The following is an 11,937-nucleotide window of genomic DNA, read 5'->3' as shown; positions in this document are numbered from 1 at the left end:
AAGACAGGAATGCCTGTCATCTCCTAGGAAAGCATCCAGATTTTGTGGGGCCTGAAGCTCTGGTGGCATAATGGTTAAGAGCTATGGCTGCTAACCAAAAGGTCAGCAGTTCAAACCCACCAGAGCTCATTGGAAACCCTATGGGTCAGTTCTACTCTGTCCTATAGGGTCGCTATGAGTTGGACTGGACTCGACATCAATGGGTTTGGGTTTGGTTGTTTTTTTGAAGCTCAATCGAAAGTAGGTTCAGAGTTAACTACAGCCAAAATGTGGAAACAACCCGGTGTCCATTAACTGATAACTGAATAAACAAAATGTGGTATATCCATATAATGGAATATTATTCAGCCATGAAGAGAAACAAAGTCCTGATACATGCTACGGCATGTATAAGCCTTGAAAACATTATGCTGAGTGAAATAAGTCAGACACCCAAACCAAAAAAAACCACTGCCATCAAGTGGATTCCTACTCATAGTGACCCTATAGGACAGAGTAGAACTTCCCCATAGAGTTTGCAAGGAGCACCTGGCGGATTCGAACTGCCGACCTCTTGGTTAGCAGCCATAGGACTTAACCACTACACCACCAGGGTTTCCAAGTCAGACACAGAAAGACAAACATCATATGACCCCTGTGTCTGTGAAATAGGCAAATGTATAGAGATCAAAGGAGTTCGCCAATGGCATAAATGGTGAAGCACTCCACTACTAGCCAGAAGGTGGCAGTTCAAACCTATCCAGAGACACCTCAGAGACAGCACCAGTGACCAAAAGGTCACAGCCTTGAAAACCCTGTGGAACACATCTACTCTGCAAACATGGCGTCACCATGAGTCGGAATGGACTGACTCCACCTCATCTACCACCACCACTGTGGAAACCAAACTTGTTAGTGGTTACCAGGCGTGGGAGGAAGGTGGAAAGGGGGATGTTATTGCTTAGGGGACCCTGAGTTTCTGTTGATGGTGGGAGAATAATTTGGAAACGAATAGTGGTAACAGTTGCACAACATGCAGAAAGTGTCCAATCTCGTGGAATTGAACATGTAAAAATGTTGAATTGGCAAATGTTTTGTTATAAGTGGTTTGACCACAATAAAACAATTATTTTTGGTTGTGGATAGGGCGTGGCCCCCAAGTTGGCCACAGGGATTCAGGTGTAAGCCCCATGGGGAGACGGGAGAAGGAAAACAAAACAAACCCAAGAAATGGCGCTCCATTAAAACCTTACAAAATATTAGAGCATTAGCTTGAGTGCTTTAAAAATGTCACTCACAGACTATTACACAGAGCATAGAGAAGCCCCCACATCATGGCAGCAACAGAAGTCTCAGTGGCTCCAGCGTCCTGAGGGCCCAAGGCCTCAGCTGTCCAAGGAGACGGGAGTGCCTGGCAGACAAGGTGAGTGCAGCTGATGTCCAGCTGAGTAGCAGGCTTGACAGAAGCAGACCCACTCCCAGGGGTATGGGTGTAACTGTGTTGGGGTGAGGAGAGCGAAGGGAGTTGCAAAGGGGTGTTGTGGGATAGGTAGCCAGAATATTTTCAGATCTGAGAGGGCCTGCAGGTACTGTCAGTTAGTGGAATATGTGTGTGTATATACACATTTGTGTATGTATATATGTGTGTGTATATATATATGGTTTTTTTAATAAATATTCATGATGAACTATGAACAAAATTTATATATATAAATATAAAATATGTAATAGGTTTATATATAATAGAAATGCTATAAATACTATAGTGTAACATAGTATCCAGTTGCCATCAAGTCTGGACCCACAGCCACCCTACGTCTATCAGAGCAGAACTGTGCTGCATAGAAATTTCAAGGGCTGATTTTTTGGAGTAGATCACGAGGGCTTTCTTCCAAAATGCCTCTGGGTGAACTCAAACCTCCAACTTTTCCTTCAGCAGCCAAGCACATAAACTGTTTGTACCACTCAGGTCCTCCATATACTATAAAATCCATACACTCTACTATACTATAAATATATAAATTTTGCTAGTAGCCAATCATGAATACACTGAGTCTGGAGGGTAGGTCAAAGCATTTCTTTTCCTTCCAGGTCCATAGCGAATCAACCTCAGATGGGTATTCCACAGCACTTTTTATTATTGTTTTTATATCTCCCTCTTTTTTTCTCTTGAACTCCTCTGCCTTCTCCCAAGATCCTGGCTCACTTTTCCTGGGCAAGCATGGTCAGATCTACAGAGAACCTGAGGGCATGGAAGGGTGAGTGTGTTGAGGGGCGGCCTGCTGAGGGCCTCTGGTATTATGATGGGATAGCACTAACCACTTAGGCCCAATGGAGGTGTTAGTTGAAACCAGTTGTCAGCAACTGAAGCTCTTTATCCTATAAGTAGATTTCACAGGGAATCTCAGAAATGCCAGCCTGGGAGAAGAGGCTTTTCAGGGAAAATGTGGTCCTGTGTCAGAGTCCCTAGATGATGCAAATGGTTAACCGCTGGACTGCTAACCAGGGTGCCTCAGAAGAAGGGCCTGGTGATCTATTTCCAAAAAATCAGCCATTGGAAACCCGAAGGAGCACAGCTCTACTCTGACACAAGTGGAGGGGCGCCACGAGTCAACTTGAGCGGAACTTTTGGTGGTGGTCCTCTGTCAATAGGTATGGGCAAGAGTCAGAGAACTTTGGGCTCCAAAATTCATTGAGATCCCATAGGCTGGGAAATTTGGGGTATAAACTCATTGGATAAACTGTCAGGAATCTAAGCAGAACTTCTCTCCCACTTCCTGCATTCTGCAGCTCCTGTTGACTCTCTCACGGTACTCCCAGCAGTTGCTCTGGATTTCTCCAGGAACTAGCTTAGGGATATTTCTCTCTTCTTTCTCCTGTGTCAGCAGTCTTGTCTTGATGACAGCATTTGAGGACAAATCCCAAGCATTCATCTTATCACCATGTCCTGCATATAATTCCTCAGCTGCGCTGCGTTTCCGCCCTACCCATTCATGGCTCCCTGGATTTAGCAGGGATGTCACCAGCAAAGGGCAAGACTGCCTAGGGGCTGGTTTGTTAGTGGAGATAAGGTAAAGAAATTTCCAAAGAACGGTTCACTTTAAGATGGGAGCCGGAGCCTTGGTCAAACTTGTGGCCAAGCCCCTGGCAAGTGTTTTGATTCTCCTGGTAGACTGCTTCTGTTACTGTTTACCCAGCACAGGGGAAGTGCTTTGAATAGATGTCTTTGCTGACATGGATCCCCTCGCTTTGTGAATAGGGCGATTACTAAACAATGAAGCTATTACATAAGGAGCTGGGAGCTGCCTGGAGCCAACAAATCTTGTACTCTAGGTTTACAGGGCTATAATTATCCAAAGTTTAAAAACACAATAGCATCTGCTGAAAGGGAACATCTGGGAGGAAACCAAACCATCCCAATTAAATGTATGATGCTTGTCCTATGGATTGGATGACTCCCCGTTAATGGGATCGCGACTTTTTTAAATGTCACTCAAGTTAACAAATGCGCTGAAAGGTTGAAGCTGAACTAATACACGGGGAGGAAAAAAAAAAAAAAAAAAAAACCAGATCAAGAAGAAAGATCTGTTTTATAAGATGGACTACAGACCGGCTGCAGAAAGCATCCCAGCTGCTGGCGTAAGCATTCATCAAGAGGCATAGAGGCTTTATAAGGTTTTTCCCACATGAAAATAAAAACGTTTTCCAGTTGCCATTTCATTTCAAAATAAACTCTTTAACCGTTAAAGGACTCTGTGTGAACGGGTGGGGTGGGGAGTATGAGTGGGGAGTCTGAGAACAGGTTATCAAACTGTGCTAGGCACTCAGTCGCACCATACATGCTAGCGGAAACCAGTTGTCATGAGATAGATTGAAGTTTTTGTCCTATAAACACATTTGGCCAGGATAGTAGCACTGGACTCTGCTCTGAGAATGAAGAGTACATTCTCCTCCATTGGGAGCTCTTCTAAAACTAAGTATGGGCCACATGCTTAGGGCTCCTGGCAGTCTTTTAAGACCTGCAGCCTAAATAAATGTCTCTGCCTCACTTGCTCCTCATGTTGGGGGGCAATTCTTTCAGGTAAAAAGCTAAAAGAACGGCTAGAAGAACAACAAAAATAGACTTAAAAGAAAACAAAAATTCTCTCATTCACCGACTTATACTTAAGAGAATGTTTGCTTTAATGGAACAGGAGTCTGGGCTGGGGTGGTCGGGACAGGTGTGGTTGGAGATTGCTCCTTCAATTACTCTTCCTCCCATTTGCTTTGGGGTGCTGCAGCAGCATCACACAGTAGCTTGGCTCTGTTCTGAAGGCAAAAGACCGTAAATGAGATGGCCAGCAAAATGGGGAGTGTGGTAATCCTAGGGTTTCCCCCTTCTGGTCTTTTGCCAGCCTCCACTTCAGTGGACACCCCACCCCCCTTCAGTGCCCTGCTGGGACCCTCTTCTGCATGCCTTCCACATAAAAACCTGTTGCCATCAAGCCAATTCTGACTCATGGTTACCCCATGCGTGTCGGAGTAGAACTATGCTCCGTAGACTTTTCGATGGCTGATTCTTCAGAAGTAGATTGCCAGGCTTTTCTTCCAAAGTGCCTCTGGGTGGACACCAACATCCAACCTTTTGATTAGCAGCTGACTGTGTTAACTGTTCATGCCACCCAGAGACATCTTCCACTTCAGTACACCAAAACATGGTGAGAGAATACTTGCTAGCTTTTACTTTCTCCAGAGGGTGAAGAAGTTTAAAGCTATTTATCAACTTGCCCATAGGTATTTGCATTATAATTGCTGCAAAAACAATATCATAGCAACAGGAAACAAGTTAATAATTAAAACCAGTTACCAATTAACCTATCCACCCTAATACCACTTGAGGTAGCCCTGAGCCTGCTGGCCTTCAGAACTATCACATACCTTTACCTGACCTGCTTTGTTAGACATTTGACAATTTGTAATTTTGACAATTAAAGATATCACCATTGACTTGTATGTTACTTTGCCTTCTGTGAAAGATGTCTCTAGAAATCTTAGATGATGATACAAAGTCTTTGGGGTGAAAGGTAAGAGAAAAGCAGCCCCTGACATCCAGGAGCTGGCCTGGTCTCATGGTTAGGCCCTGGTGTTCTCCTAACGAACGTGAGCAGTTTCACAGAACACCAACATCAGACAAGGCCACTCTGGGGCCGTGATGAATCAGGTCAAAATCAAGACCGCTCCAGTAATCATGTCTGAACCCAGACAAATACATGAACATTGTCACAAAAGTAAACATCTTTTTATCCTTGATAGCATCAGTGAATGATGCTTTTTGACCAGTTTCAGCTTGCTCTAGTCTTTCTTCTCTCTAGATAATATTTGTTCATAGTATAACCTCCACCACCCACCTCCTGACAGCATCCAACCCAACAGCAAAGCGCCGCTACCTTCAATCCTCTCCCAAAACACCTAACACAAGCCTAACCCTTAGAAAAAAAAAGTTGCCATGGAGTCAACCCCAACACATGGTAACGCATTGTGTGTCAGAGTAGAAGTGTGCTCCATAGGGTTTTTAGTGGCTGATTTTTCAAACTTCCAACCTTTCAGTTGGCAGTGGGCGTGTTACCCATTTATACCATCCAGGGCTTCCAAACCCTATCATAAGTCCTTTCTACCACCCTATTACTGAGATGTCCCACAGTTCCCCTTGGTGTGCATTCACCCTCTGTAAAAACAGTATGGGGGCCGTGTCTGACCTCTAACTCCACAAGGGGGAAGGAGAACCAAGATCAACAGTGCAAGGTTGACTTCCAAGAGGTGGAAGCCAGACAACCCTCCTCTCTCTGCCATCTTTACTTAATTCTGACACCAACTGTCCCTCACACAGCACTGTCTACTTCTCTGCTGTGTTCAATAATTCATTGCAATGGCCACACAGACCTCAAAGACCATACTCACAATTATGGGGTTTATTAAGGAAGTAATAGTTATAATTCAGGCTCAGGAACACTCAAGATACAGGTCTTCCATCAGCATGGACTCTCCTCAGCCACACTCTCCCTGGCCCTCAGTCTCTGCCCAAGGGCACTCAGCTTTCTTTCCCTGTGGGCCAGGAAGCCCATGGTGCCATCTTGTGCTCCATGGTCTCTGCTGCCAGTGTCTCTCCTGCTTGTCTCTCCTTCCTTGGTGGGCTCTTCCTCTCTGCTCTGGAATTGGCTCTCTTTTAAGGCAAAATTGACCAATCCGCTTGGTAGACCACAATTCCCTAGCACACAGTCACCCAGGTGGGAGTTACAAGACCATGGCTAGAAAGGCCACATACAAAAATAATTCATTGCACAGAACCCTCATTGCAGTGAACATCAAAGCCAATGTGGTCAGCTCCAGGTGTGTTCATGTGTGCTTGCTGGTCTTCAGCTGGAGGGCACTGACAAAGATATGAGCATTTTTATAATCTTTAATAAGTATGTAAAATTGTATACCAAAGAAGCTGATCAATTTTCATTACCTTCAAAAATTTTTGCACAACCTGACCAGCAATTAAGGTGTTAGGGTCTTTTTAAAATTGTTCATTTGATAGTGTAAAATGTATCTTGCCTAAATTTGCATGTTTTATTAGTTTTTAGAATGATTATTTTCCCACGTATTTTTTCCTACTAGAATGTCCCCTACCCTATCAGCAAGTTGATTTATAGGTAGGGAAGGATAATTTCTGCCTCCTAGTAAAGAAATTTCAGGGGTTTTCTGGAAGGTAAGTATTTGAGTGTATATGGTAGTGAAAACGTATCTTGCGCACCTACTTTTTTTTTTTTTTAATTGTACTTTAGGTGAAGGTTTACAGAACAAGCTAGTTTCTCATCAAACAGTTAGTACACACATTGTTCTATGACACTGGTTAACAACCCCATAACATCTCAACACTATCCCTTCTCAACCAGGGTTCCCTGTTACCAGCGTTCCTGTTCCCTCCTGCCTTCCAGTCTCTGCCCCAGGGCTGGAATGCCCCCTTTAGTCTTGTTTTGTTCCATGGGTGTGTTCAATCCCTGGCTGAAGGGTGAGCCTCAGGAGTGACTTCATTACTGAGCTGAAAGGTTATCCGGGGACCATACTCTCAGGGTTTCTCCACTCTCTGTTGAGCCAGCCAGTGTGGTCTTTCTTCTTGAGTTAGAATTTTGTTCTACATTTTTCTCCAGCTCTGTCCAGGACCCTCTATTGTGATCCCTGTCAGAGCAGTTAGTGGTGGTAGCTGGGCACCATCTAGTTGTACTGGACTCATTCTGGTGGAGGCCATGGTAAATGTGGTCCATTAGTCCTTTGGACTAATCTTTCCCTTGTATCTTTAGTTTTCTTCATTCTTTCTTGCTCCAAAGGGGTGAGACCAGTGGAGTATCCTAGGTGGCCACTCATAGGCTTTTAAGACCCCAGATGCTACGCACCAAAGTAGAATGTGGAACATATTCTTTATCAGCTATGTTATGCCAGTTGAGCTAGATATTCCCCGAGACCATGGTCCCCACAGCCCAACAATTTGGTCCCTCAGGGAGTTCGAATGTGTCTATGGAGCTTCCATGACCTTGCCTTGTACAGGTTGTGCTGGCTTGCCCAGTATTGTGTACTGTGTTACCCTTCACCAAAGTTTCCACTTAACTATTGTTTATTGTTTTTCCATCCCCACTTCTCCCCTCCCTCATAACCATCAAAGATTGTTTCTTTTTTTATGTAAACATTTTTATGAGTATTTACAGTAGTGGTCTCATATATTTGTCCTTTCGTGATTGACTTATTTCACTCAGCATAATGCCCTCCAGATTCCTCCATGTTATGAGATGCTTCACAGATTCATCGTTGTTCTTTGTCATTGTGTAATACTCCACTGTGTGTATGTACCGCAGTTTGTTTATCCATTCATCTGTTGATGGGCATCTTGGTTGTTTCCATCTTTTTGCTACTGTGAACAATGCTGCAGTGAACATGGGTGTGATGACTCTTATTTCTCTAGAATATATTCCTAAGAGTGAGATTGCTGGATCATATGGTATTTCTATTTCTAACTTTCTAAGTGCCGTATTGTTTTCCAAAATGTTTGTATCATTTTGCATTCCCACCAGCAGTGCATAAGAGTTCTGATCTCCTTGCAGCCTCTCCAACATTTGTTATTACCTGTTTTATTGATTCATGCCAGTAATGCTGGGGTGAAATGGTATCTCACTGTGGTTTTAATTTGCATTTCTCTAATGGCTAGAGATTGTGAGCATTTCCTCATGTGACTGTTGGACGCTTGAATGCCTTCTTTGGTAAAGTGTCTGTTCATTTCCTTTGCCCATTTCTTAATTGAATTATTTGTCTTTTTTTGTTGTAGAAGTGTTGGATTTTCTGGTAGATTTTAGAGGTTAGACCTTTGTCTGATTTGTAATAGCCAAAAGTTTTTTCCTAGTCCATAGGTTCTCTTTTTGCTCTTTTAGTGAGCATAAGTGTTTAACTTTTAGAAGATCCCAGTTATCTAGCTTTATCCTCTAGAGATTGTGTGTTGTTGCCTGTGGTTTGTATCCTGTTAATGCCATGTATTAGGGCCTCATCCTATTTTGTCTTCTATGAACTTCATGGTTTTGGGCTTTATACTTAGGTCTTTGATCCATTTTGAGTTAGTTTTTGTATGTGGTGTAAAGTATGGGCACTGTTTCATTTTTTTACAGATGGACATCCAATTTTGCCAGGACCGTTTGTTAAAAAGACTATCTTTTCCCCATGCGATGGACTTTGGGCCCTTGTTGAAGATCAGGTGACCGTAGGTGGATGCATTTACACCTGGGTTCTCAATTCTGTTCCACTGGTCAATGTATCTGTTATTGTACCAGTACCAGGCTGTTTTGACTACCGTAGCTGTATAGTAGGTTCTGAGGTCAGGTAGTGCTAGTCCTCCTGCTTTTATTTTTCTTCTCTGATAGTGCTTTACTTATCCGGGCTTCTTCCCTTTCCATATAAGGTTGTTGATAAGTTTTTCCATCTCTTTAAAGAATGTTGTCGGTATTTGGATTGGTTTTGCATTGTATTTGTAAATCGCTTTGGGTAAAATTGTCATTTTCACAATGTTGAATCTACCCATCCATGAGCATGGTATGTTTTTCCATTTATGTAGATCTATTTTGGGTTCTTGCAGTAGTGTTTTGTAGTTTTCTTTGTACAGGTTTTTTACATCCCTGGTTAGATTTATTCGCAAGTATTTTATTTTTTTTTAGGAGCTATTATAAATTGCATTGTTTTCCTGATTTCCTTTTTATCATTCTCTTTATTGGTGTATAAGAATCCAACTGATTTTTGTACTTTTATCTTGTATCCTACTGCTCTGCTGAATCTCTCTATTAGTTCCAGTAGTTTTCTTGTGGAGCCTTTTGGGTTTTCTATGTATAGTATCATATCATCCGCAAAATAGGAAAGTTTAACTTCTTCATTACCAATTTGGATGTCCTTTATTTCTCTTTCTTGCCTTATTGCTCTAGCTAGGACTTCCAAAAAATGTTAAATAGGAGTGGTGATAAAGGGCACCCTTGTCTTCTTCCTGTTCACAAGGGGAATGTTTTCAGCCTCTCTCCTTTAATAATGATGTTGCCCATTGGTTTTACAAAGATGCCCTTTATTTTGTTGCGAAATTTCCCTTCTATACCTATTTTATTGAGGGTTTTTGTGAGGAATAGGTGTTGGACTTTGTCAAATGCCTTTTCTGCATCGATTCAGATGATTATGTGATTCTTTTCTCTCTTTTTATTTATGTGGTGGATTACATTGATTGATTTTCTAATGTTGAACCATCCTTGCATACCTGGTTTGAATCCTACTTGGTCGTGGTGTATTATTGCTTTGATATGATGCTGAATTCAACTGGCTAGAATTTTGTTGAGAATTTTTGTATCTATATTCATGAGAGATATTGGTCTGTAATTTTCTTTTTTTGTAGTGTCTGCTTGATTTTGGTATCAGGGTTATGCTGGCTTCATAGAATGAATTCGGAAGTATCGCTTCTTTCTATGTTTTGAAATAATTTTAATACTGGTGTAAGCACTTCTCTGAATGTTTGGTAGAATTCTCCAGTAAAGCCATCTGGGCCAGGGCTTTTTTGTTGTTTTTGGGGGTCTTTTTTTTTTTATTATTACCTTTTCTTTCTCTTCTCTTGTTATGGCTCTGTTCAGATTTTGAACATCATTTTGTGTTAGTTTGGGTAGGTAGTGCGTTTCTAGAAATTTGTCCATTTCCTCTAGGCTTTCGAGTTTGTTGGAGTATAGTTTTTCATAATACTCTGTTATGATCCTCTTTATTTCAGGTGGGTCTGTTGTAATGTCCCCCATTTCATTTTTTATTTGCATCCCGTCCTTTTTTTTTTTTTTTTGTCACTTTGGCCAGTGGTTGGCCATTTTGTTGATCCTTTCAAAGAACCAGCTTCTGGTTTTGTTGATTCTTTCTGTTGTTTTTCTATCCCTTATTTCATTTATTTCTGCTCTGATCTTTATTATTTCTTTTCTTCTGGTGGCTGTGGGCTTCTTTTGCTGTTCTCTTTTTATTTATTCAAGTTGTATAGCAAATGTTTTGATTTTGTGCCTTTTTTTTTTTTTTTTTGATGCATACATCTATTTCTATGAATTGATCTCTGAGGATTGCCTTTGCTGGGTCCCAAAGGCTTTGGTATGATGTGTTTTCATTCTCTTTTGATTCTGGGAATTTTTTAATTCCATCTCTGATTCCTTCTATTATCCAGTGGTTTTTAAGCAGGGTGTTATTCAGTTCCTATGTAATTGATTTTTTTTCCTTGCTCTTCCTGTTGTTAATTTCTACCTTGATGGCATTGTGGTCAGAGAAGATACTATTTATTATCTCAATGTTTTGGATTTTGTGCAGGGTTGCTCTGTGGCCTAAGATGTGGTCTATTCTGGAGAACATTCCATGTGCTTTGGAAAAGAATGTACACTTTGCAGCTGTTGGGTGAAGTGTTTTATATATGTCTGTGAGGTCACGTTGGCTGATCATGCTCTTTAGGTCTTCTGTATCTTTGTTGAGTTTCTTTCTAGATGTTCTGGCCTTTACGGAGAGTGGTGTGTTGAAGCCTCCTACTATTATTGTGGAACTGTCAATTTCTCTTTTCAGTGCTGTTAGGGTTTGTTTTACATATTTTGGAGTCCTGTCATTGGGTGCGTAGATGTTTATTATGGTTAAGTCTTCATGATGGATTGTCCCTTTAATCATTATATAGCGCCCTTTTATGTCTTTTATGATGGATTTTGTTTTAAAGTCTATTTTATCTGAGATTAGTATTGCCATTCCTGCTCTTTTTTGGTAGTTATTTGCTTGATATATTTTTTCCATCCTTTGATTTTTAATAAATTTATGTCTTTGTTTCTAAAGTGTGTCTCTTGTAGACAGCATATTAATGGGTTCTTTTTTTTTTTTTTTAATCCATTCTATCACTCTGTGTCTCTTTATGGGTGCGTTTAGGCCATTTACATTCAGTGTAATTATTGAGAGGTGTGAGTTTATTGGTGTCTTTTTGTAGTGCTAATGTTTTCTTTGTTCCTCTTACCTGTGCTGAGTTCCTTCTGTTTGTCAATTTCTTTTTTATTTCTTTTGTTTTTGTTGAGACTTCATGTTTTTCTTCTTTATTTTGATGAGTAGGTTTGTTAACTTTCTTTGTGGTTACCTTGAAATTTACCCTTATCTTCCTAGGTTTGAAACAGTCTATTATGACTTGGTATTGCCTTGCCTTCCTCTCCATACCTACACTGTTTATTCCCCCTTCTATTTTTCTGATGTTGTTGTCATTTACAGACTAACCTCTTTGGTTCCCTGTTGCAATTCTTTTGGTTTTGGATAGTCCTTGAGAGTTCATTTCCTGCTTTGGTATCTGGCTGGTACAATCTTGCATCCTAGATTCTGGCTGTGGTCTGATGTTGTTCGTTCTCAGACCAAAGGCCTCCCTTTAATAATTCTTGTAGG

The sequence above is a fragment of the Loxodonta africana genome, chromosome 1, assembly GCF_030014295.1.
Source record: "Loxodonta africana isolate mLoxAfr1 chromosome 1, mLoxAfr1.hap2, whole genome shotgun sequence".
Classification (NCBI taxonomy): Eukaryota; Metazoa; Chordata; class Mammalia; order Proboscidea; family Elephantidae; genus Loxodonta; species Loxodonta africana.
Note: the sequence above shows the minus strand (reverse complement) of the source record.